This window comes from Saccoglossus kowalevskii, chromosome 15 (genome assembly GCF_978046115.1).
Source record: "Saccoglossus kowalevskii chromosome 15, keSacKowa6.1, whole genome shotgun sequence".
Taxonomy (NCBI): Eukaryota; Metazoa; Hemichordata; class Enteropneusta; family Harrimaniidae; genus Saccoglossus; species Saccoglossus kowalevskii.
Genome location: NC_140655.1, coordinates 11,185,621 through 11,210,597, shown reverse-complemented (window position 1 = coordinate 11,210,597; position 24,977 = coordinate 11,185,621). Strand labels below are relative to the sequence as shown.

General features: G+C 34.6%; 1 protein-coding gene and 1 long non-coding RNA gene across 2 annotated transcripts in view; one reads left to right on the top strand and one right to left on the bottom strand.

Moving 5' to 3' along the window:
• Positions 1–24,977, top strand: part of LOC144342350 (uncharacterized) — a 117,886-nt gene that overhangs the window by 11,808 nt on the left and 81,101 nt on the right. The gene's annotated exons all lie outside the window — the stretch shown is intronic.
• LOC146733919 (uncharacterized) lies at positions 14,725–15,235 on the bottom strand. The gene is made up of 2 exons (XR_014931653.1): positions 15,092–15,235; positions 14,725–14,868 (listed from the first exon to the last, which is right to left on the bottom strand). It is a non-coding gene; the product is annotated as an uncharacterized LOC146733919 (long non-coding RNA).

Sequence of the window (24,977 nt, the reverse complement as noted above, 5' to 3'; positions counted from 1 at the left end):
GTAATATCTGTAGTTATGTAATTGCCATTTATTACTTTCACTAATCTATTAAATGAATGTACAGCTGCGAGTTAGTGTTAGTAATATGTGTAGTTGTGTTAGTGCCATTTATTACCTTGACTAATCTAATGAATGAATGTACAGCTGCCATTTTGTGTTAGTAATATGTGTAGTTATGTAATTGCCATTTATTACCTTCACTAATCTAATAAATAAATGTACAGCTGCCAGTTTGTGTTAGTAATATGTGTAGTTATGTAATTGCCATTTATTACCTTCACTAATCTAATGAATAAATGTACAGCTGCCAGTTTGTGTTAGTAATATGTGTAGTTATGTAATTGCCATTTATTACCTTCACTAATCTAATAAATGAATATACAGCTGCTAGTTTGTGTTAGTAATATGTGTAGTTATGTAATTGCCATTTATTACCTTCACTGATCTGATGAATGAATGTACAGCTGCCAGTTTGTGCTAGTAATATGTGTAGTTATGTAATTGCTATTTATTACCTTCACTAATCTAATGAATGAATGTACAGCTGCCAGTTTGTGTTAGTAATATGTGTAGTTATGTAATTGCCATTTATTACCTTCACTAATATATTGAATGAATGTACAGCTGCCAATTTGTGTTAGTAATATGTGTAGTTATGTAATTGCCATTTATTACTTTCACTAATCTAATAAATGAATGTACAGCTGCGAGTTTGTGTTAGTAATATGTGTAGTTATGTAATTGCCATTTATTACCTTCACTGATCTAATGAATGAATGTACAGCTGCCAGTTTGTGTTAGTAATATGTGTAGTTATGTAATTGCCATTTATTATCTTCACTGATCTAATGAATAAATGTACAGCTGCCAGTTTGTGTTAGTAATATGAGTAGTTATGTAATTGCCATTTATTACCTTCACTAATCTAATAAATGAATGTACAGCTGCCAGTTTGTGCTAGTAATATGTGTAGTTATGTAATTGCCATTTATTACCTTCACTGATCTAATGAATGAATGTACAGCTGCCACTTTGTGCTAGTAATATCTGTAGTTATGTAATTGCCATTTATTACCTTAACTAATCCAATGAATGAATGTACAGCTTCCTGTTTGTGTTAGTAATATGTGTAGTTATGTAATTGTCATTTATTACCTTCACTAATCTAATGAATGAATGTACAGCTGCCACTTTGTGCTAGTAATATCTGTAGTGATGTAATTGCCATTTATTACTTTCACTAATCTAATAAATGAATGTACAGCTGCGAGTTTGTGTTAGTAATATGTGTAGTTGTGTTATTGCCATTTATTACCTTCACTAATCTAATGAATAAATGTACAGCTGCCAGTTTGTGTTAGTAATATGTGTAGTTATGTAATTGCCATTTATAACCTTCACTGATCTAATGAATGAATGTACAGCTGCTAGTTTGTGCTAGTAATATGTGTAGTTATGTAATTGCCATTTATTACCTTCACTGATCTAATGAATGAATGTACAGCTGCCAGTTTGTGCTAGTAATATGTGTAGTTATGTAATTGCCATTTATTACCTTCACTAATCTAATGAATGAATGTACAGCTGCCAGTTTGTGTTAGTAATATGTGTAGTTATGTAATTGCCATTTATTACCTTCACTAATCTAATGAATGAATGTACAGCTGCCAGTTTGTGTTAGTAGTATGTGTAGTTATGTAATTGCCATTGATTACCTTCACTGATCTAATGAATGAATGTACAGCTGCCAGTTTGTGTTAGTAATATGTGTAGTTATGTAATTGCCATTTATTACCTTCACTGATCTAATGAATGAATGTACAGCTGCTAGTTTGTGCTAGTAATATGTGTAGTTATGTAATTGCTATTTATTACCTTCACTAATCTAATGAATGAATGTACAGCTGCCAGTTTGTGTTAGTAATATGTGTAGTTATGTAATTGCCATTTATTACCTTCACTGATCTAATGAATGATTGTACAGCTGCCAGTTTGTGCTAGTAATATGTGTAGTTATGTAATTGCCATTTATTACCTTCACTGATCTAATGAATGAATGTACAGCTGCCAGTCTTTGCTACTAATATCTGTAGATATGTAATTGCCATTTATTATCTTCACCAGTATAATGAATGAATGTACAGCTGCCAGTCTGTGCTACTAATATGTGTAGTTATGTAATTGCCATTTATTATCTTCACCAGTCTAATGAATGAATGTACAGCTCACAGTTTGTGTTAGTAATATGTGTATTTATGTAATTGCCATTTATTACCTTCACTGATCTAATGAATGAATGTACAGCTGCCAGTTTGTGCTAGTAATATGTGTAGTTATGTAATTGCCATTTATTACCTTCACTGATCTAATGAATGAATGTACAGCTGCCAGTTTGTGTTAGTAATATGTGTAGTTATGTAATTGCCATTTATTATCTTCACTGATCTAATGAATGAATGTACAGCTGCCAGTTTGTGTGAGTAATATGTGTAGTTATGTAATTGCCATTTATTACCTTCACTAATCTAATAAATGAATGTACAGCTGCCAGTTTGTGCTAGTAATATGTGTAGTTATGTAATTGCCATTTATTACCTTCACTGATCTAATGAATGAATGAATGTACAGCTGCCACTTTGTGCTAGTAATATCTGTAGTTATGTAATTGCCATTTATTACCTTAACTAATCCAATGAATGAATGTACAGCTTCCTGTTTGTGTTAGTAATATGTGTAGTTATGTAATTGTCATTTATTACCTTCACTAATCTAATGAATGAATGTACAGCTGCCACTTTGTGCTAGTAATATCTGTAGTGATGTAATTGCCATTTATTACTTTCACTAATCTAATAAATGAATGTACAGCTGCGAGTTTGTGTTAGTAATATGTGTAGTTGTGTTATTGCCATTTATTACCTTCACTAATCTAATGAATAAATGTACAGCTGCCAGTTTGTGTTAGTAATATGTGTAGTTATGTAATTGCCATTTATAACCTTCACTGATCTAATGAATGAATGTACAGCTGCTAGTTTGTGCTAGTAATATGTGTAGTTATGTAATTGCCATTTATTACCTTCACTGATCTAATGAATGAATGTACAGCTGCCAGTTTGTGCTAGTAATATGTGTAGTTATGTAATTGCCATTTATTACCTTCACTAATCTAATGAATGAATGTACAGCTGCCAGTTTGTGTTAGTAATATGTGTAGTTATGTAATTGCCATTTATTACCTTCACTAATCTAATGAATGAATGTACAGCTGCCAGTTTGTGTTAGTAGTATGTGTAGTTATGTAATTGCCATTGATTACCTTCACTGATCTAATGAATGAATGTACAGCTGCCAGTTTGTGTTAGTAATATGTGTAGTTATGTAATTGCCATTTATTACCTTCACTGATCTAATGAATGAATGTACAGCTGCTAGTTTGTGCTAGTAATATGTGTAGTTATGTAATTGCCATTTATTACCTTCACTGATCTAATGAATGATTGTACAGCTGCCAGTTTGTGCTAGTAATATGTGTAGTTATGTAATTGCCATTTATTACCTTCACTGATCTAATGAATGAATGTACAGCTGCCAGTCTTTGCTACTAATATCTGTAGATATGTAATTGCCATTTATTATCTTCACCAGTATAATGAATGAATGTACAGCTGCCAGTCTGTGCTACTAATATGTGTAGTTATGTAATTGCCATTTATTATCTTCACCAGTCTAATGAATGAATGTACAGCTCACAGTTTGTGTTAGTAATATGTGTAGTTATGTAATTGCCATTTATTACCTTCACTAATCTAATGAATGAATGTACAGCTGCCACTTTGTGCTAGTAATATCTGTAGTTATGTAATTGCCATTTATTACTTTCACTAATCTATTAAATGAATGTACAGCTGCGAGTTAGTGTTAGTAATATGTGTAGTTGTGTTAGTGCCATTTATTACCTTGACTAATCTAATGAATGAATGTACAGCTGCCATTTTGTGTTAGTAATATGTGTAGTTATGTAATTGCCATTTATTACCTTCACTAATCTAATAAATGAATGTACAGCTGCCAGTTTGTGTTAGTAATATGTGTAGTTATGTAATTGCCATTTATTACCTTCACTAATCTAATGAATAAATGTACAGCTGCCAGTTTGTGTTAGTAATATGTGTAGTTATGTAATTGCCATTTATTACCTTCACTAATCTAATAAATGAATATACAGCTGCTAGTTTGTGTTAGTAATATGTGTAGTTATGTAATTGCCATTTATTACCTTCACTGATCTGATGAATGAATGTACAGCTGCCAGTTTGTGCTAGTAATATGTGTAGTTATGTAATTGCTATTTATTACCTTCACTAATCTAATGAATGAATGTACAGCTGCCAGTTTGTGTTAGTAATATGTGTAGTTATGTAATTGCCATTTATTACCTTCACTAATATATTGAATGAATGTACAGCTGCCAATTTGTGTTAGTAATATGTGTAGTTATGTAATTGCCATTTATTACTTTCACTAATCTAATAAATGAATGTACAGCTGCGAGTTTGTGTTAGTAATATGTGTAGTTATGTAATTGCCATTTATTACCTTCACTGATCTAATGAATGAATGTACAGCTGCCAGTTTGTGTTAGTAATATGTGTAGTTATGTAATTGCCATTTATTACTTTCACTAATCTAATAAATGAATGTACAGCTGCGAGTTTGTGTTAGTAATATGTGTAGTTATGTAATTGCCATTTATTACCTTCACTGATCTAATGAATGAATGTACAGCTGCCAGTTTGTGTTAGTAATATGTGTAGTTATGTAATTGCCATTTATTATCTTCACTGATCTAATGAATGAATGTACAGCTGCCAGTTTGTGTTAGTAATATGAGTAGTTATGTAATTGCCATTTATTACCTTCACTAATCTAATAAATGAATGTACAGCTGCCAGTTTGTGCTAGTAATATGTGTAGTTATGTAATTGCCATTTATTACCTTCACTGATCTAATGAATGAATGTACAGCTGCCACTTTGTGCTAGTAATATCTGTAGTTATGTAATTGCCATTTATTACCTTAACTAATCCAATGAATGAATGTACAGCTTCCTGTTTGTGTTAGTAATATGTGTAGTTATGTAATTGTCATTTATTACCTTCACTAATCTAATGAATGAATGTACAGCTGCCACTTTGTGCTAGTAATATCTGTAGTGATGTAATTGCCATTTATTACTTTCACTAATCTAATAAATGAATGTACAGCAGCGAGTTTGTGTTAGTAATATGTGTAGTTGTGTTATTGCCATTTATTACCTTCACTAATCTAATGAATAAATGTACAGCTGCCAGTTTGTGTTAGTAATATGTGTAGTTATGTAATTGCCATTTATAACCTTCACTGATCTAATGAATAAATGTACAGCTGCTAGTTTTTGCTAGTAATATGTGTAGTTATGTAATTGCCATTTATTACCTTCACTGATCTAATGAATGAATGTACAGCTGCCAGTTTGTGCTAGTAATATGTGTAGTTATGTAATTGCCATTTATTACCTTCACTAATCTAATGAATGAATGTACAGCTGCCAGTTTGTGTTAGTAATATGTGTAGTTATGTAATTGCCATTTATTACCTTCACTAATCTAATGAATGAATGTACAGCTGCCAGTTTGTGTTAGTAGTATGTGTAGTTATGTAATTGCCATTGATTACCTTCACTGATCTAATGAATGAATGTACAGCTGCCAGTTTGTGTTAGTAATATGTGTAGTTATGTAATTGCCATTTATTACCTTCACTGATCTAATGAATGAATGTACAGCTGCTAGTTTGTGCTAGTAATATGTGTAGTTATGTAATTGCCATTTATTACCTTCACTAATCTAATGAATGAATGTACAGCTGCCAGTTTGTGTTAGTAATATGTGTAGTTATGTAATTGCCATTTATTACCTTCACTGATCTAATGAATGATTGTACAGCTGCCAGTTTGTGCTAGTAATATGTGTAGTTATGTAATTGCCATTTATTACCTTCACTGATCTAATGAATGAATGTACAGCTGCCAGTCTTTGCTACTAATATCTGTAGATATGTAATTGCCATTTATTATCTTCACCAGTATAATGAATGAATGTACAGCTGCCAGTCTGTGCTACTAATATGTGTAGTTATGTAATTGCCATTTATTATCTTCACCAGTCTAATGAATGAATGTACAGCTCACAGTTTGTGTTAGTAATATGTGTATTTATGTAATTGCCATTTATTACCTTCACTGATCTAATGAATGAATGTACAGCTGCCAGTTTGTGCTAGTAATATGTGTAGTTATGTAATTGCCATTTATTACCTTCACTGATCTAATGAATGAATGTACAGCTGCCAGTTTGTGTTAGTAATATGTGTAGTTATGTAATTGCCATTTATTATCTTCACTGATCTAATGAATGAATGTACAGCTGCCAGTTTGTGTTAGTAATATGAGTAGTTATGTAATTGCCATTTATTACCTTCACTAATCTAATAAATGAATGTACAGCTGCCAGTTTGTGCTAGTAATATGTGTAGTTATGTAATTGCCATTTATTACCTTCACTGATCTAATGAATGAATGAATGTACAGCTGCCACTTTGTGCTAGTAATATCTGTAGTTATGTAATTGCCATTTATTACCTTAACTAATCCAATGAATGAATGTACAGCTTCCTGTTTGTGTTAGTAATATGTGTAGTTATGTAATTGTCATTTATTACCTTCACTAATCTAATGAATGAATGTACAGCTGCCACTTTGTGCTAGTAATATCTGTAGTGATGTAATTGCCATTTATTACTTTCACTAATCTAATAAATGAATGTACAGCTGCGAGTTTGTGTTAGTAATATGTGTAGTTGTGTTATTGCCATTTATTACCTTCACTAATCTAATGAATAAATGTACAGCTGCCAGTTTGTGTTAGTAATATGTGTAGTTATGTAATTGCCATTTATAACCTTCACTGATCTAATGAATGAATGTACAGCTGCTAGTTTGTGCTAGTAATATGTGTAGTTATGTAATTGCCATTTATTACCTTCACTGATCTAATGAATGAATGTACAGCTGCCAGTTTGTGCTAGTAATATGTGTAGTTATGTAATTGCCATTTATTACCTTCACTAATCTAATGAATGAATGTACAGCTGCCAGTTTGTGTTAGTAATATGTGTAGTTATGTAATTGCCATTTATTACCTTCACTAATCTAATGAATGAATGTACAGCTGCCAGTTTGTGTTAGTAGTATGTGTAGTTATGTAATTGCCATTGATTACCTTCACTGATCTAATGAATGAATGTACAGCTGCCAGTTTGTGTTAGTAATATGTGTAGTTATGTAATTGCCATTTATTACCTTCACTGATCTAATGAATGAATGTACAGCTGCTAGTTTGTGCTAGTAATATGTGTAGTTATGTAATTGCCATTTATTACCTTCACTAATCTAATGAATGAATGTACAGCTGCCAGTTTGTGTTAGTAATATGTGTAGTTATGTAATTGCCATTTATTACCTTCACTGATCTAATGAATGATTGTACAGCTGCCAGTTTGTGCTAGTAATATGTGTAGTTATGTAATTGCCATTTATTACCTTCACTGATCTAATGAATGAATGTACAGCTGCCAGTCTTTGCTACTAATATCTGTAGATATGTAATTGCCATTTATTATCTTCACCAGTATAATGAATGAATGTACAGCTGCCAGTCTGTGCTACTAATATGTGTAGTTATGTAATTGCCATTTATTATCTTCACCAGTCTAATGAATGAATGTACAGCTCACAGTTTGTGTTAGTAATATGTGTAGTTATGTAATTGCCATTTATTACCTTCACTAATCAAATGAATGAATGAACACCTGCCAGTTTGTGTGAGTAATATGTGTAGTTATGTAATTGCCATTTATTATCTTCACCAGTCTAATGAATGAATGTACACCTGCCAGTTTGTGTTAGTAATATGTGTAGTTATGTAATTGCCATTTATTACATTCACTGATTTAATGAATGAATGTACACCTGCCAGTTTGTGTTAGTAATATGTGTATTTATGTAATTGCCATTTATTACCTTCACTGATCTAATGAATGAATGTACAGCTGCCAGTTTGTGCTAGTAATATGTGTAGTTATGTAATTGCCATTTATTACCTTCACTAATCAAATGAATGAATGAACACCTGCCAGTTTGTGTGAGTAATATGTGTAGTTATGTAATTGCCATTTATTATCTTCACCAGTCTAATGAATGAATGTACACCTGCCAGTTTGTGTTAGTAATATGTGTAGTTATGTAATTGCCATTTATTACTTTCACTAATCTAATAAATGAATGTACACCTGCCAGTTTGTGTTAGTAATATGTGTAGTTATGTAATTGCCATTTATTACCTTCACCGATCTAATGAATGAATGTACAGCTGCCAGTTTGTGCTAGTAATATCTTTAGTTATGTATTTGCCATGTTTTGCCCTCCCTAATCTAATGAATGAATGTATAGCTGCCAGTTTGTGCTTGTAATATCTGTCCAATCACTTGGTAGACATTTCACCAGTTTATTTGATACATAAATACATTACCATAGCAATTTTTTCAGAATTATTGTAATCTTTACCTTTTATTCCCGTAATAAATAATAACTTTCATCAGTATTAGTATAATAACATGACGTGATATATAATATATATAAATGATATGACACTTTCTACTTACACTCTTCCAATGGGTGATTGGATTATAAGACGATCTAAATACTACCTCATTCCAATAAATTTTCCTTTGTGTCCAGAATTGAGTTCGTTTGTTAACGGCAAATATTGTGTTGGTGTTTTATGAGCGGAGTCCAGCGAGGGAACATCCAATACGCTTTTATTTAAGTATTATTTAAGTTATTGCATGCAATATTAAATTTTGAGGGCTGACAAGAATACAGAGACATACCTATGCATAATTTGATTTAATTAATGCATTTTAACATCTTGGCTACTATTGACATTGCCTGGAATGGCCAAAACGCGTACACTTCATACGGATGTAAAAAGAGTTGTAAGCAGATATTGTCATATGATCATTTTGCATTCTCTTGTCGCGTTCTAACCTTTCTTTCTTGCGTGTTTATTTACTTTTTTCTTTCAAACTTCAACTTATAGACATGGGTGGGTGTGGGGCACCTGTAATCCAACCAACCGGTTCAAATAAATACTATATATATTTTAGAAAATTCTTATCAGATATACACCTGCCTTGAAACAGAATAAAATACACCCTTTTTTGACAAAATGAATCCAATAATGACTTTGCTTTGGCAAACGACCTGGAAAATTTAATCAGTAAAGTTGACTATTTTCTCGAAGGTGATATGGAAATCGATTGGGACATTTTGAATGGTTCTATCTCAGATGACGAGATACATGAAAGTCTGAAACATATCAAAAACGGTAAATCGGCAGGTCCAGACGGTTTGATTGGCGAATTTATCATAAATGCAGAACCATCTGTGATCCCCTATCTAAATATTCTTTTTAATTCAATTTTTGATACCGGGACTTTCCTAAGTATCCGGTCAAAAGCGACTATTGTCAAAGTTTGCAAAAAAGGCCCGGGAATTACAGGGCAATTTCTTTACTAAGTATTTTGGTAAAATTTTCACCTGCTATTGGTCGGCGTCTCTGGGCAAACTAAATGAAGCACAGGCAGGTTTTAGGCACGTGTACTCAACTTTTGATAATATCTTTATTTAACAATCTTTGGTACAAAAATATATCACACGTAAAAGAGGGAAATTATATTGTGTTTTTGTAGATTTTTCCAAGGCCTTTGACATGGTAGAGAGACAGCGACTATGGTATATTTTGATAAAGGATGGAGTGACAGGAAAAATGTTCCGTAAACTTGCTAGTATTTACTCCAATGTTAGATCGTGTATTAGAACATCAAATCAATATACGGAATATTTTGACTGTCCATTTGGTGTCCGCCAAGGTTGTATGTTAAGTCCCTTCTTATTTTCCTTCTTCATTAATGAACTAGCTATTGAACTACAACAGTCCCCTCACCATGGTATTCACCTTTTCCCTGAACTCTTTTGTTTATTATTTGCTAACGACGTTGCGGTGTTTTCGGACACTGTCATTGGCCTACAAAGATCAATTCGTAAGCTTGAGGGGTATTATGATAAATAGAAAATTACAGTGAACGTGGAAAAAACAAAAGTAATCGTTTTCAAAGCGTGGGTCGCTAGCTAAATCTGAAAAGTGGTATTTAAAAATCACACAGCTGGGGTAGTCTCACATTACAAATATTTGGGAATTTTGTTATCATGTCGGTTACAGTGGACATCTGCAACGAAGTCTTTAGAACAACAAGCTAAAAAAAATTATAGCTATTATGAAAAATACTAGAAAAATTAGCCCTTTAAATTATGATTCATTCTTTAAATTTTTCGATTCCATGATTTTACTATTTTAACCTATGGTTTGGAGGTCTGGTGTCTGGTACGTATTCAATACCTTGCTTGCATATATTTCCTTGGTGTTTCCACCTACCTCACCTAACAATTGTGTACTGGGCGAGTGTGGAAATTACCCTATTTTCTTTTACACCGCAAAACAATGCATCAAATATTTGGCTAAAATTATCAATATGCCAAGTAACAGATACCCACGTAAATGCTATAACATGTTATATAACATGAACAAATTGGGGGTGAAGGCGAAACCTACCTGGTAGGTTTAGTTTGGTACATGTTTACCATGCATGTTTGGTATTCGCAGAAAGTTGGCAATATTCAGGAATTTGTAAGCGTATTTTCATGTCGTTTTAAGAAATGCCTACATTTTGGATGGCTTACTGATATTTGTTCCTTAGACAAACTGGTTACATATCGGGAATTTAAGGTTACATTGCAGCCGGAAAAATACTTAAAATCTGTTGGAATGTATCCCCATAGAGTAGCTCTTGCACGGTTTTGATGCTCTTTTCACTGCCTTCGCATTGAAAATGAGTTTCACGTTCTCCTTGTTTGCGCATATTACCATGAATTGCGAACCTCTTACTTACCCAATACATTTTATAATACCCCATCTTTTGATAAATTTATAGTTCTTGTTACTTCACAAAATTCTGACATTTTACAACCACTGGCTACATACATCTTTCATGCATTGAAACTTAGGAACGAGATATGTGATTTTATTTAAATATTCTGTAAAGTATTTTTATTTTTCGAATATTATTCTTGTACGTGTAAATTCTTTAATGGGCCGATGACCCTGAATTTGTAAAGACCATGACGTACGTAACAGTGATCCCTCATACAAACAAAGAATCTGATAATCCGTGAAAAGCTTTGCTCTACATTTCAAAATTATATATGCAAATATTTCCACTCGACATGTCGACCGTGTTTATGTTTTAACATTTAGGAGCTATTTTTTCAAAAAATAATATATTCAATAAACTGTATTACTGTGTATTTCCGCATTTGCATGTGTTAACATTCAAATATTTACAATTTTCAAAACAATATAACGCCTAAGTTTTTTTTTATCATAACGGTGGTCTATTTGTTCTTTCTGTATGTCTAATTTATGTAATTTGAAGGAACAAAATGTAGTTTGTAGATATAACAGACGACATGTTCGTCTAACGGGAGTATTCGACAAGTCTGTAAACAATCGTACAAAATACATATTCCAGTGACGTCATAATGTTCACGCTCGACCTGAATAAATGGCTACCGCGGTCCACCGAACCAAATTCCGGAAATTGAAAAACAACATCAAATCAACCGTTTTTGTTACCGTCTATGCTCAGTTGAGTGTTTAATAAACATTCATAGTTTATATGGTGTGACATGAGAAAATATTCTTCTTTTATCGAATTTTATTTGCGATACCATTTGGCGTCGCACGATTGTTACCCCTTTCAACGTCCATGTTTCTGTGACCCATCGTTCAGTTTAATATGCTAAATTGAGTTACCGTTATTATCATCGGATTATCACGTGACCTTTTCCCACCTTATTAGTAATGTGGCAACTGGGAGAAAACGAGGGGAAAATGATTCAGAGATCCTCTAAACTTTACTAAGAATAAAACTATAACCACTTATACATCACCTGAAAGCATAGGTTTAGGCGAATAGGTAGTTCTTATGCCGTGCCTATGTTTGGTTTTGTAATTTATATATATCAATTTGTATATTCCAAACAAACAACTCCGTTTGAATGTCATGTACTTTGTGATTTCGTGTGTAGATTTATGGAGCTGTGGAAACTGTATTGTAACTATTTTGTTTTTACAAATGGCGGATATCCTCATCAATAGAGATTTTGTTGGCCATAAATTCATTGATAATGTTCGCTTGAACACTGCGATGATAGTGTGCAACTGGTCAATATGAGCACGTGATCAACTGCGGTTATTCTGTTTTATTTAATCATAAAGTCAACCGTTCTTTTTGAAAGGTCGGTACGAAGTTCTTCGTACTGTGGCGCTGTCAGCTGAATGAACATTCAAAGGCAGTGCCACACACGACTAAATTTCACCAGTTCGCATTGGTGTACATCATTGCGCGATTGATGGCGCTCCAATTAATGAATTAACATAAAAATGCAGGCGACAAAATAATTTATTTATTCATTTATTAGTTTGTTTGTTTAAAGTAATGTTATGTACGTGCATGTCTCAAGGTATCCCATCACCCTATGTACAACACGATGTCACAGGGTCATTTCTCAGTAACTTAACTTTAATTGTTGGAGTGTATATTTTTGCAGTTTAATTAAGTTTAATTGTTTTGGCCAGAGATGGCGCTGTATTTGACACTTTCATGGGTGTGACTAACCCATTCGAAAGTGAAACCGTCCCGAATAAATTAACTTGTCACATGGCGTGAAACAAAGAGATCACTTCTTCCTGCTGCCTGTCACAATTAACATCTTGAGAAGTTTGTTTCCAGTTCCTGATACTTTGGGTTGGAAACCCCATGACCAACTAAATATGCTTCTGCCAACTATAGTATCTTACATGGTGAAGTCGCCGAGTCTCCATAGCCGTGCTATATTTGCATTACAAATATTGTTTGTGATTATTCTACATTAAATATGTTATTGACCACATATACTTGTGTTTCTTGAAGTGCGTGCAAGTTTGTAACGGGTTCGCGTGTTATATCCAAAGTTCTACACTGTGTATGATCATATATCAATACCAATATATCTATACATTATTTATAGTGTGTATTTTGTGGTAAAGAACCCAGCCACAAGGTCGGTGACGGTACTTTATTTTGACCGTTGTAATTTTGTATTACGTTTGGCGATTCTACCACACCATAATACCGCACCGTATATAATTTATTTAGTTTTAATTAAACATTTAGTTAAAATAACAATTAATTTTCAATTTATGTTTTTTTATTGTGTTTTAACATATATTAGCATTAGCATACAATAATATATAGGTATATAAACAGTTATCCTCCAAAAACGGTGTTCATGGGTTTACAGCCGAATCACCGATGTTCTTGGCTACATTTGCGTATCAAGTTGTTGTCAAGTGCCTGCTTCAGATTTGAAAGAATTGACCCCTGCGGGGTGTGGATAAAAATCAATTAAAAATCAATCAATTTCCATCAAGTAATTTCCAACAGGTAGTTTAATGTGGAAAAAGTAGCTGTTGTGATCACATTGTCCGCAGCTACGTTTTCGGACTATGATGTTTCTAAATGGAAACAAATGTTGCCCTCAAAAGGGTATGGAACATCGAGCTATTTTGTTATTATTGATCTCAAATAACTAGTCACAAGTGAAACTTCTCATTTAAAATACATGGGCGATATGTTGAAAGAAACCACGATGGTAAAAACGTCAGAGTACGACAAAGGTATCTATTTTGTGAATACTCGCAACAACTGCTTATCTGATTGAGTCATAAAAGTGCATAAAAGTGCGGTCGGTCATGATATCTTCCTGCGGCTGGCCGTATTAATAATGTGTCAACACTGAGGCATGGTATCGAAAATTACACGAGACGAGAGAGAGTAAGGCATGTAAACAATATCGCCCACATACTTGGTAACTCCATGGGGTGGCGGTTTGTTGTGGGGGCGTATGCTAAAACAACTCCCGGTTGATCCATGGTGCTATTCACCTATTCACTGACTGCTTCAAAGTAAGCAATGGGCAAGGTCAACTACCCCCCCCCCATCAATAAATAATTTCATCTCAGATGCCTGGACACATCAGCTTATTTACTACTTCTCTCAACAAATTTCATCCCAGCTGCTGGATTTATGGTCAGTAACACAATCATATTATCTGCAGAAAAAACCTGCCGCAACACGGCCTGGGATTGGCTATTTGAGCTGTTAATCACTCGGTCGGTGTATAAATAGAATATTGTCAACTTGACGAATATTCAGTTTCAAAGGAAGAATTACGGTTTAATTTAACATTCCAATTGCCATTTGGCCATGACCATTGAATGTGGTATGGTGTTAAATGGGCTACTACTATGACTCATGAACAACTACCTTGCAACATTTCGTTGTACTCTAGGAGTATGTTTATAATCAAATTGTATGATTTTTCGACAAATGCATTGGACGACGCCAATTGTGAGCTGCTCCGTAACATACTAGAATCTTGGACAATCAGTCAAATCAGAGAATTGAAATATATGTAGATTTATTCATTATATTGCACTACTATGATAGATAACACTGATTATTCGTGATGGATTATGCACTTTGCGACACCAATTACCCTTTAGTATAATCACTTTAATCTCATTCCTAACAACCAAGCTCTGAACCTGAAACAAATCACATATGAACAGATCTTAATACCAATATTCACAACACAATACAACTAAAATAATTATTTGTTTAAAAAACAATCAGATGTTTTTATATCTGGTATATCAATTCAGTGCGATTGACTATAAATGATTATCACAACAAATAAATTACGTGAAGTTGACACTGTTTAACCAACAACTTCTATAATACGAACTACCATTCTGGCACAATACGTACAAGGTAGACACCACGAGTTGTAAAAGCAATTCCCGCAAGAACATTCACTTGGGTCAGGATTGTGATAACTGATAGTTGTCAAGGCTAAATCAGCATCATTTTGGTCTAAATCAAGGTTCACGTTCAATCGATATTCAAGCACCCCTATAAATAAAGCGATAATTAATTGTACTGTCCCTGAAACAAAATATATCTCTTACTGGGACTAAATGCGATTCCAAATCAGTGAGAATTACGCCTCCTATCCCATGATTTAATATAAGAGTCATTAGATATTTGATGTTCAATTATTTATTTATTTTCATTTTAGTGTGACATAAAGTGATTTATAAGTTAAGTTGAATCTTTTACACACCGCGAGATTGATACATGGGTCATATATGAAAATGTACACGAACCTAGTCTACACGAAATCCCCTGATACGAACAAATGCGGGAGGTTATGTGCTTGTCTAATTTAACACGTATTCAGACGCTTGCATGTCACACGTATTTTGTTGTATTTTTAATCTATTTTGTTAAAACCAAAGGGATAATAAAATCGCACACACACCCACCAAGCACGACTGGTGTATATTATAATTCCCTCCGTCACTCCATTACATAAACACATGTTTGCTATCATTCATAACATGTCCAATTTACATATGCATATACCCACCGTTAACACCTTCTCCGAGAATACAGAACAACGCCAATAAATACAGGAACTTCATAACGCTAAATAAGGATAAAAATAAACATTACTTTAGTTAATTATAAACATAATGCTCTGGTCGTTATCCATGAAGTGTTCGTACAACAATAACACGCTTTAACAATAACGATGATGGAGAACGCAGAACACACGTCCCGGAATAGATAATATACATACGCAAGACAATGCATGCTACCGATATATATTTCAATACCTCTAGGAATATATCCGATATATCTGAAAATTAATAATATTATAATAAAATACTATGAAGTTATGAGGAGGTCGGAGTACGTCCACCATTCCTCTAGGTCTTTCACACGTTGCTGTCCATACAATGCCATGTTAACGTCATTGTTAAGGTTTGCTCTTAACAAGAACACGTGTATCTGCCGCAATGATTTGTCATATATATATAACCGAGTTACTATATTTATCAATAGTACTAATGTATGTGACAACAAAATCTCATGAAACTAGAAACAGGTCGCTTTGAAAAACGGCGATTTAATAAATGGACGATACATTGAAGGTTGTCTTGCGTTAAAACAATGTTTTCATGCTCTGATGTATACACAGAACATGCCTGACACGTACCAAGCTGATTTCCTAGTTTCTATCAAGTTTTCAAATGAACAGGTGCAAAAAGCTGCAATATAGACGAACATTTTTTTAATATTGTTTGATACTGTAGAACAAATCAGATTATGATTTATCATTTATTTATCATTGTTTCATCAAATTAATACTCATATGTGTGCTACAAGAAGAGTGTTTTCAGTTCATGACAAATCGCAAATCATAGTCCAATGTATTTAACCATATGCAGTATCTAACAGGGATAGTCAGGATACACGTTCGATCTATACTGCATAAGTAATATGTGCCAACCTATATACGTACTTCCGAATAGTGATAGAACGTGTTTATATACACCTAGTTTATATCAAGTTTAATGAATATGTGTGTTCAAGACCAGTTGCTGCCAATGTAATACTGGGTTGAGTCTTCCTGTCGGAGCTCATTTCACTGATTTCCGTTGTTTCGAACCCAAGTCAGCCCCTTTATCAGCCGCAAAAAAGATACTCCTTGAAAACGAGTATAAGATTCGGATACAATTTTCGTCTTTTATTATTATGGTGATGTTGTGCAAAGTTTGAAACTAGCGTGGAAAATTGCAAGGTTAAGATGGAAAGTGTAAAACAGAAGTACACAATGTAAAACAAGCGTGAATAGTTACAAAACTGAAACGTGACAATTTGAATAAGAGAGGTGGAAAGTGTAAATCTAGCGTGGGGGTTGCAGCACAAAGCAATGACGGCGGATGTTCTTTATTTTGGTAATGTCTTAGCTCCGTGGCTCCACAAATATTTTAAATGAACATCATATAGATTCCAAAAACTTCGCAACAAAAACTGGCGAAAATAGAAATCTGCACTGTAACGAGCATGTTTTGTGAACATACGTCGTTATCCTATCTTAGTCAGGTCTACATAGAATCAGGTTTACATATTATTATCGTAAACTTAGTTAGTCGGATTACATTTTATGTCATTCATATCCCATCGATTATAATCGCACCAAAAGTAAAAAATCTATATATAGCAAACAATATATCCTCTATTCACAAAATAACAAAGAAATGTCAAAACACTTATTGTGAATGTGGTAAATACTTCGTAATACATAATAAGATTGTTTCAAAATTCACTGTAATTGCAAATTTAAAATATACTTACCTGTTCAGTATATCGCTAATAACTTCAAACGACCAGTTTCGATGATGAGTGATAGAAGTGTAGGAATGTATTTATACACTACAAGTGCGTGATAAATTAGAAAATGAACTTAATTCGATGGTCATTAAGTTTGATTCAAAATTCACAATCAAAAAACAAACAAATGAAGGAGAAAATTACACGCTTAACGAGTCGCGCAATTTACCTTAATTTGAACTCACGGCGAGTGGAAATGAACATCAATGGAAAACAAATACAGTAAAGTAACCCTGCAACACTGACATTAATTTAATAATTTACCTAAACCTTAAAGCGCGGTGGTCGTCGCGCAGCGCGTGTTCTCATTTCATGTAAATAATGTATTTTACACGCGTTGTATACGTCGCTATGAGTCCCATATCGAACAGGACGCGGCACGACAACTGCCGCCTTTAATTCTTTCTATGTGTGCATATAAATGCAGATTACTGTAATATAGTTTTGCGTTTCAGTTTTAGTTGCGTGTAAATCACTAGGGCTTCATCTTTTGTTTGATATTGTTTTACCATTCGCAGTTTGTAATTATTTTTACACACTCTGTGAACTCCAGTTGACTTTACAGCCGTTGGTATATCGTGCCACGTACGCAGCTACAAACAAATAAACGACTGAAGGGGAAAATTACACGCTTAACGAGTCACGCTATTTACCTTAATTTGAACTCACGGCGAGTGAGAACGCACGTCACTGAAAAATCAAGCAAGATGTGAGTGTTGTTTAGTTGTATTCTGTTTCCCCCTGTCTGCAAACTAGTTCGTACACATTGCTAATATTGGTGCATCGGTACGTGTAATTGTACAAGCTGCCCACAGATGGTAAGGATTACTGATATGCAGTAAGTTGCCTTTATACGACTTGTATAATCTATAAAACTTATCTCTCGATATCGAAATCTTTTTTAGTACTTTGACCATGTATATTAAACGCACTTCTTATATGCTTATAACGGAAAGATTGCGTACAAATTATTCTAGGATTTAATATCTATACAGTAAAGTAACCCTGCGATACTGTCACTATAGGTTAATTTACCTTGAGCTTAATTTTGTTTCGGACTGTGTGCATGTAAATTAAAGCTCGGTAGTTGTCGCGCTGCGCATGTGCGAGATATATGGGTCTCATATAACAAAGATGGCGACTTTGACTGTTGCGCAGATCAACGAGTACGAACTGGGACGTTTCCAAGCTTTAATTAAGTAATGTTCATGTTATTGAAAGGCATTGAAGGAGTCACCGGCGGTAATCAGTGCAAGTCGCGCTCAGGTCAAACCTCATACTTGTGATTTTCATTTGAAGAGCGCATTGGATTGTGGGAAAATCAATGTTTATCAACACAAACGTGACACATGCGCAGCGCGACGACCACCGCGCTTTAAGATCACTGTAGTATAGTTATGCGTTTCAGTTTTAGTTGCTTGTAAATCATTAGGGTTTTATCTGGATAGGACAACATTTTTGTGAAAACGCCTTTTGTTTGATGTTGTTAATTAGTTCAGTTTCGCTATTCGCAGTTTGTAATTATGTTTATACCCTATGTGGACTCCAGTTGGTTTTAGCATGGACGAACTAAGTAATAGTAGTAGTGGTGGTGGTACGTCCATGGTTTTAAAATCGTTGGTATATCGTGCCACGTATACCGGTACAATCCACATTGTTGGTTTATTGCGTGACGTATCATCCACAGTACGTATACGTCATTGAACTTTATTTTACAGCTATAATACCGACGAACATCGTCGCCAACATGCCGCTTGCAATTCAGTTGAAAGTACCTCCAATATTGGCCTAATTGACCGTCGAAAGGGATGATCACAATGGAATGAACAATAGAATACTTATGCGATCACTTCATAGCCTTGCTTCCATTTCACTGCTGGCGTACTAGTATAAACAAGCCCAGATAATTAGCTAACTGTCATGAATATTCCGCAGCTGTTGGAAACAATGCAAAATTCACTACAATATCGTAGGACACATTCTGTAAGAAGCTAATGAGAAGCTCCCCAACGGAATAACTAAATCTACTACCACTCATCACATGGTTTAACAATTGTCAAAATAGTTTACAAGACAACAGGGCAGGGAAATTTAAAAAAGAAAAATCCCTACCCTGCTAAAAAATACAAGCCCTGTTTATGTTTTCAATATTGTATTTACTTTCAATAGACGCACCTGACTCATCAAACTTTTGACCAACCACTCATTCTAAATATTGTTGAGTGAGGGCGCTAATTACTAATGAAAAGGATCTTTTAAAAGAATTAAACTGATATCGTGTATATATCTATATATCTGTTTAATTCTTTTAAAAGATTCCTCTTAATTAGAATAGTTGTTGGTCAAATATTTGAGTTTGGTGCATCTATTGGCTAAGCTTGTTGTACATAGATGCAAATGAGTATAGGAACCATTAATGCTGTAGGGGTGGAGGATTTCATGTTTGTAATGACTGGTTGTAATGTGCTATCTCGTTGTTTTCAGGATGCAGCCTGATATTTGTTGCTTTCTTGGTTGTTCAATTATGGCTACAATTTTTGTGGTGGGTGGAAGATGTATTGATTGGTTGTTTTGTCATTGTTCAGACACCCTGCAGCTTGAAGTGGTATGGTCCCAATCAAAATTTGATATAGCGGTGTCTTCTAAAAACATCAAAATGATTTCTGTTTATTTATTACTGTTGTAGATCCTGAGAACTAGCCACTGAATATGATGTCGGAGAATAAATGGTATGCTGAACAAGATTTACTAGTTATTGTTGGCAATATTTCAATTTGAATTGGGAGCAAACTGTAACACAAAAATCTAGTCGCTGTATTGTTATGAAAAGGCGGTGGCACGAAATTGTGCATGGGTGAGGGTCTGCTCAATTTTGAAATCTAGACTCTCTGAAACGCTATTTTGTGAGGTAAATAATAATAGAAATAGTATGTGTTATTTTGAATGTGGAAGAGGCTAGAGATCTTTTATAAAAACATTTTCTTCCAGTTCGAATGTCACTTACTGGTGAGTACCTTGTTAATGGTGGTGGACTTGGAGCTTGTTGTGAACATGTGTTTATGGTGGTGGACTTCTACAAGGCCGCGCAGTTCCATTTTCACTGGTGTAAAACAAGTAGAAATCAATGTGACTACGTTTAAAGAGATGAAATGTTGTTTCAAAGTTTGTCTGGCAATCCCAAATAATTTTACTTGGGCGAGAATACAAATTACTGGCTGATTTCCTATTTTTGTCTAGACAATTGTGCCTGCGTAAATCCATAGATAGTGATAAAGGGCAGTGGTCGGATAGATGTGATATTAAAATATTGGATTGAGTTGTATATGTAATTTCTTGGTAGTGGTGCCGACATCATTTGCACTACTACCTCCTAGACGTGTGATATGTGTAGAATCACCCACAGTCATGTCAGTGATGAGACTACAGTCAATGCATAACTGGGAATATGATCAAACCAAAATTGTACATTCTCAAACTTTAATGCACTTGTTTCATACATGCTTGATTTAAGATTTAGATGAGTTGGAATTTACCACATGAAATGGTTGTTCAGACATTTTTTTTCCATTTATTTCAAAGGCCACTGCAACCAACTTGCATGCATCCTGGTTCATTTGCATTTTCATTCATGTAACTAGGAAATGTAGATCAGTGTCAGAGACTTCTCACACTATACCCAACCATGGCTTGCAAAATTTTCAAACGGGAATGCACTCATTATATACATACTACATATCAAATTGCAGGTATAATATTCTAAAAAAAAGTTTAAGAAACATTTAATGTAATGTTTGGTGTGCTATACTTTTTATTTGTGATATTCATAGAACATATCTTAGGCGATGCTTTGACAAAATACACCACTGTGACTGAAAATTACCAACTGCCGGGTTTTCTTAGCAATGCTGTCGAATAACCTGACCAATTATTTGTTTTGATGTACTCGGTATATGTACACGAATTATACCAAATTTCGGAGCAATATAATTAAATAAGCCACCTTCAGTTTTACGCAAACCAATGACCAATCGAAATTCTTGAAGTCAGGGGCAGCACATCTTCGCCAGCCAAGGACCATTTATTCTGCCGAAGCCTCAACATTAAAGCGCGGTAGTCGTCGCGCTGCGCATGTGCGAGATATATGGGTCTCCTATAAACAATAATGGCGACTTTGACTGTTGCGCAGATCAACGAATACGAACTGACACGTTTCCCAAGCTGTAATTAGGTAATTTTCGTGTGATTGGAAGGTATCGAAGGAGTAACTGGCGGGTCTCAGTGCAAGTCGCGCCCAGGTCAAACCTCATACTTGTGATTATCATTTGAAGAGCGCATTGGATTGTGGGAAAATCAATGTTTATCAACACAAATGTCGAACATGCGCAGCGCGACGACTACCGCGTTTTAACCCTTGGCAGATTTCACCACGATTCACTGTATGTCACACGCACTCAAACGATTATACGTTTCACTTGGACTCATTTGTATTACCCAATCAGAACTCGCGATTGAAACGACACATTACTAGGTAAAATTTAAATCTTGGAATATAGAAATTAACGTGTTGATAGCTTTTTGCTCTGTGAGCGAACTTACTGACCAGAAACACTAAGTGCTGTACCTGAGACAAATGTTGCGTTTGTTGCAACGAAGACTGGATCCATTCGGGCAAGTCGATGTTTTATCAGTTTCGACAGTTTTTTTCAGTTTACTAAAACACGGTTTGGACAAATCTGTGATAAGTTCCCGACCATCACATTTATGATACAGCAACGCTGATTGATGGCGCCAGCTCCTTAGCGCATCCAATCAAATGTCTCAATTTAACTGCAGTGAAATACAGTTTTTTCCTAACACGATCGCGCACGGGTTCGTGGGGTGGTTATGCATGGCCGGCTTTAGCGGAACCGTGCGATTCGGACATTGGAAACTATAGTATAGAAAGTTCAGTCAAATCCATTTAGCAGTTTTCCTAAATGGCTTAATGAACCTCAGCAGAAGAATCAACATCTTCTTGAAAATCGAAACGGTAAATAATAAACGGTAAAATAAAGAGTCCCAATGAATCTGATCGTTTTTTTTGGGGGGGGGGGGCGGATCCATAAACAACTAAAATAAAATGAATGAAAATACAGTTGTTGTTGGCCAGAAACGTTACAGTTACAGTGAAGTCAAAATTTAAAACTATCAGTTTTACTCCTTTGAAAACCAACTTAACGCCCTTCCAGTCAGTATTAATAAAGCTGTATGGATGTGAAGGTTACTTTAGTGTAAGCTCAGTGTTCATCGACAACTGTAAACGTATATTATGAGGTTATTACGAGGATACCTCAAAGTATGTACAAAGGTGTACTGTCTGAGTGCATACTTTGGGGTATCTTTGTAATAACCTTATTATCATACATCTTTTCCTTCCAGGGAATGCCGAAATCCAACTTGAAAAAAGTTAGAGCAGAATCAGCGAGCTTCTTTGTGTGGAGTTTACACCAAAATAGGAAATAATGGTTGTTGCTTGCTACAAAACATATGAATTCCAGTATTGGAAACGCTAAGTAGGCATGGCCCTATACATACCACTTCTATTGTTGATGGGTCGCAGCATTTGAAGGTGTTTGCTAGAACAATAGAATACGTTTGAAGTTGTAATATGCTGAAAGTGTGATAGATGAATAAAGTGACGGAAAACAAGTGGAGTAACGTAGTCATGTCTTTATATTGTAAAATGTCAAATTATCAACATAATGAATATAACTATAGCACCACGACCAGTTATGTATCTTTTAATATCGGGGGATTACATTTGTGTGTGTAAAACAACAAGTAAAACATCTTCTACTTGAAGACCAGATGGCTGCAGTGAATGGCTTCTCCAGCCACCCCAGTCGCGTAACCATGTGACCGCACCCACCCGTTCTTCTATTTGTGGAAGTACAGGATGGATTTTATTCCTGATGTTAATTGGTAATTATCAAGAAAAATGAAAACCAAGGTGTTACTATCGAATTTGGGATCATCAAAATGTAAATATAAGAATCAGTGAAGTCACTCTAGCGTGGATCAGTGGGAATGATATGACAGAACCCCACACCCTCCCGTGGCTTTCGTTGCGTATGAAAGTTATTTTCTTTATTTGGAACTGATTAACACTGCAACGTCGCCAGCAGAAACCTCTTGGTATTTCGATGTTGATGGTTGATGGCTCCATAATAATCGCTGATTTTACTGTTAGTGAATCTTCCGCAAGCCCTTCAAGGTTTATGAAACTCAGTTTCCAGGTGGTTAACATACATTAAGTTTTCCTAATCGTAGTATTCCATGTGATGTACACCTAATATGCCAAAAATATTGTTGAACGATTCGAACCGGATAAAAATAGACGACGAACATTTGTTTACAAATTAAAAGTAGTCCGGTTGCCAATGGAAATACCATGTTCATTTTCATATCGACCGTGAAAATACCAAAAACATTATTGCATGGGTGATATGCAAATTAGTTTTAGTAAAAATAAGAGACTACCTTAAAGTACCATTACTGTTGTTCAAATTTCATTTCAGTCGGCGAGTATATTCATGTACAACAAAAGAAAAATATCGCTCTTCTAAATATTGTTTATTTCTGCTATTTTTCGAAAAACGGTACTCCTGAAGGGACTACATTGTTTGCTCTCAGACTCATTTGCATACGGGGTGTGGAAATACCGATTTTGATATCAGGGACGAATCAAAATAAACTGCAGTACATATGTAATAATAAATATGCATACACATTTAAGTTCACCCACAATATCTACATTACGTCCCCTGTATATGTGTTAAAGTGTGGTTAATATGTCATATATCAATTCAGTAATATTGATGTGGTTTTTAAGCTTTCTTACAACAACATAACACATTTTATTGAATGCAGGCATTTTTTGTTTACTTCATGAAGAAGCATGTTAATGTGTTTGTTGTCAGTCATGAATATTACTTAACTATCTATGCTCCACTATTTCATTCCCTGTTAACAAAAGGTTATGCATCCGGGCATTTTCTGTGATTCACCTTTTCGAAATCCCACATTTTTTCTACTGGTACGTAAAAATACAACAATTATTTAGTGACGTCACAAACCAGCCTTACAATACAAGAGAAGCACTCATAAACATTCCCATAATGCGGCCGAAACATTTTGAGTTGATTTTGAGCTCTGCTATAAATAATTTTTAAAAATCGACAAAAATGCCGAGTGTGACCTCGAGATTATTAAATTGCTACCACTGAAAAAACCTAGTGACCTGAATGGCTTATCTACTGAACACTCGAAATATGCTGCTTCTACTTTTAATACATATATATGCCGGTGGAATTACCCTTTGACCTATGATGAAAGTTGTTTTAGCGCTACTATTAAAAAACATAACTGGGAATAT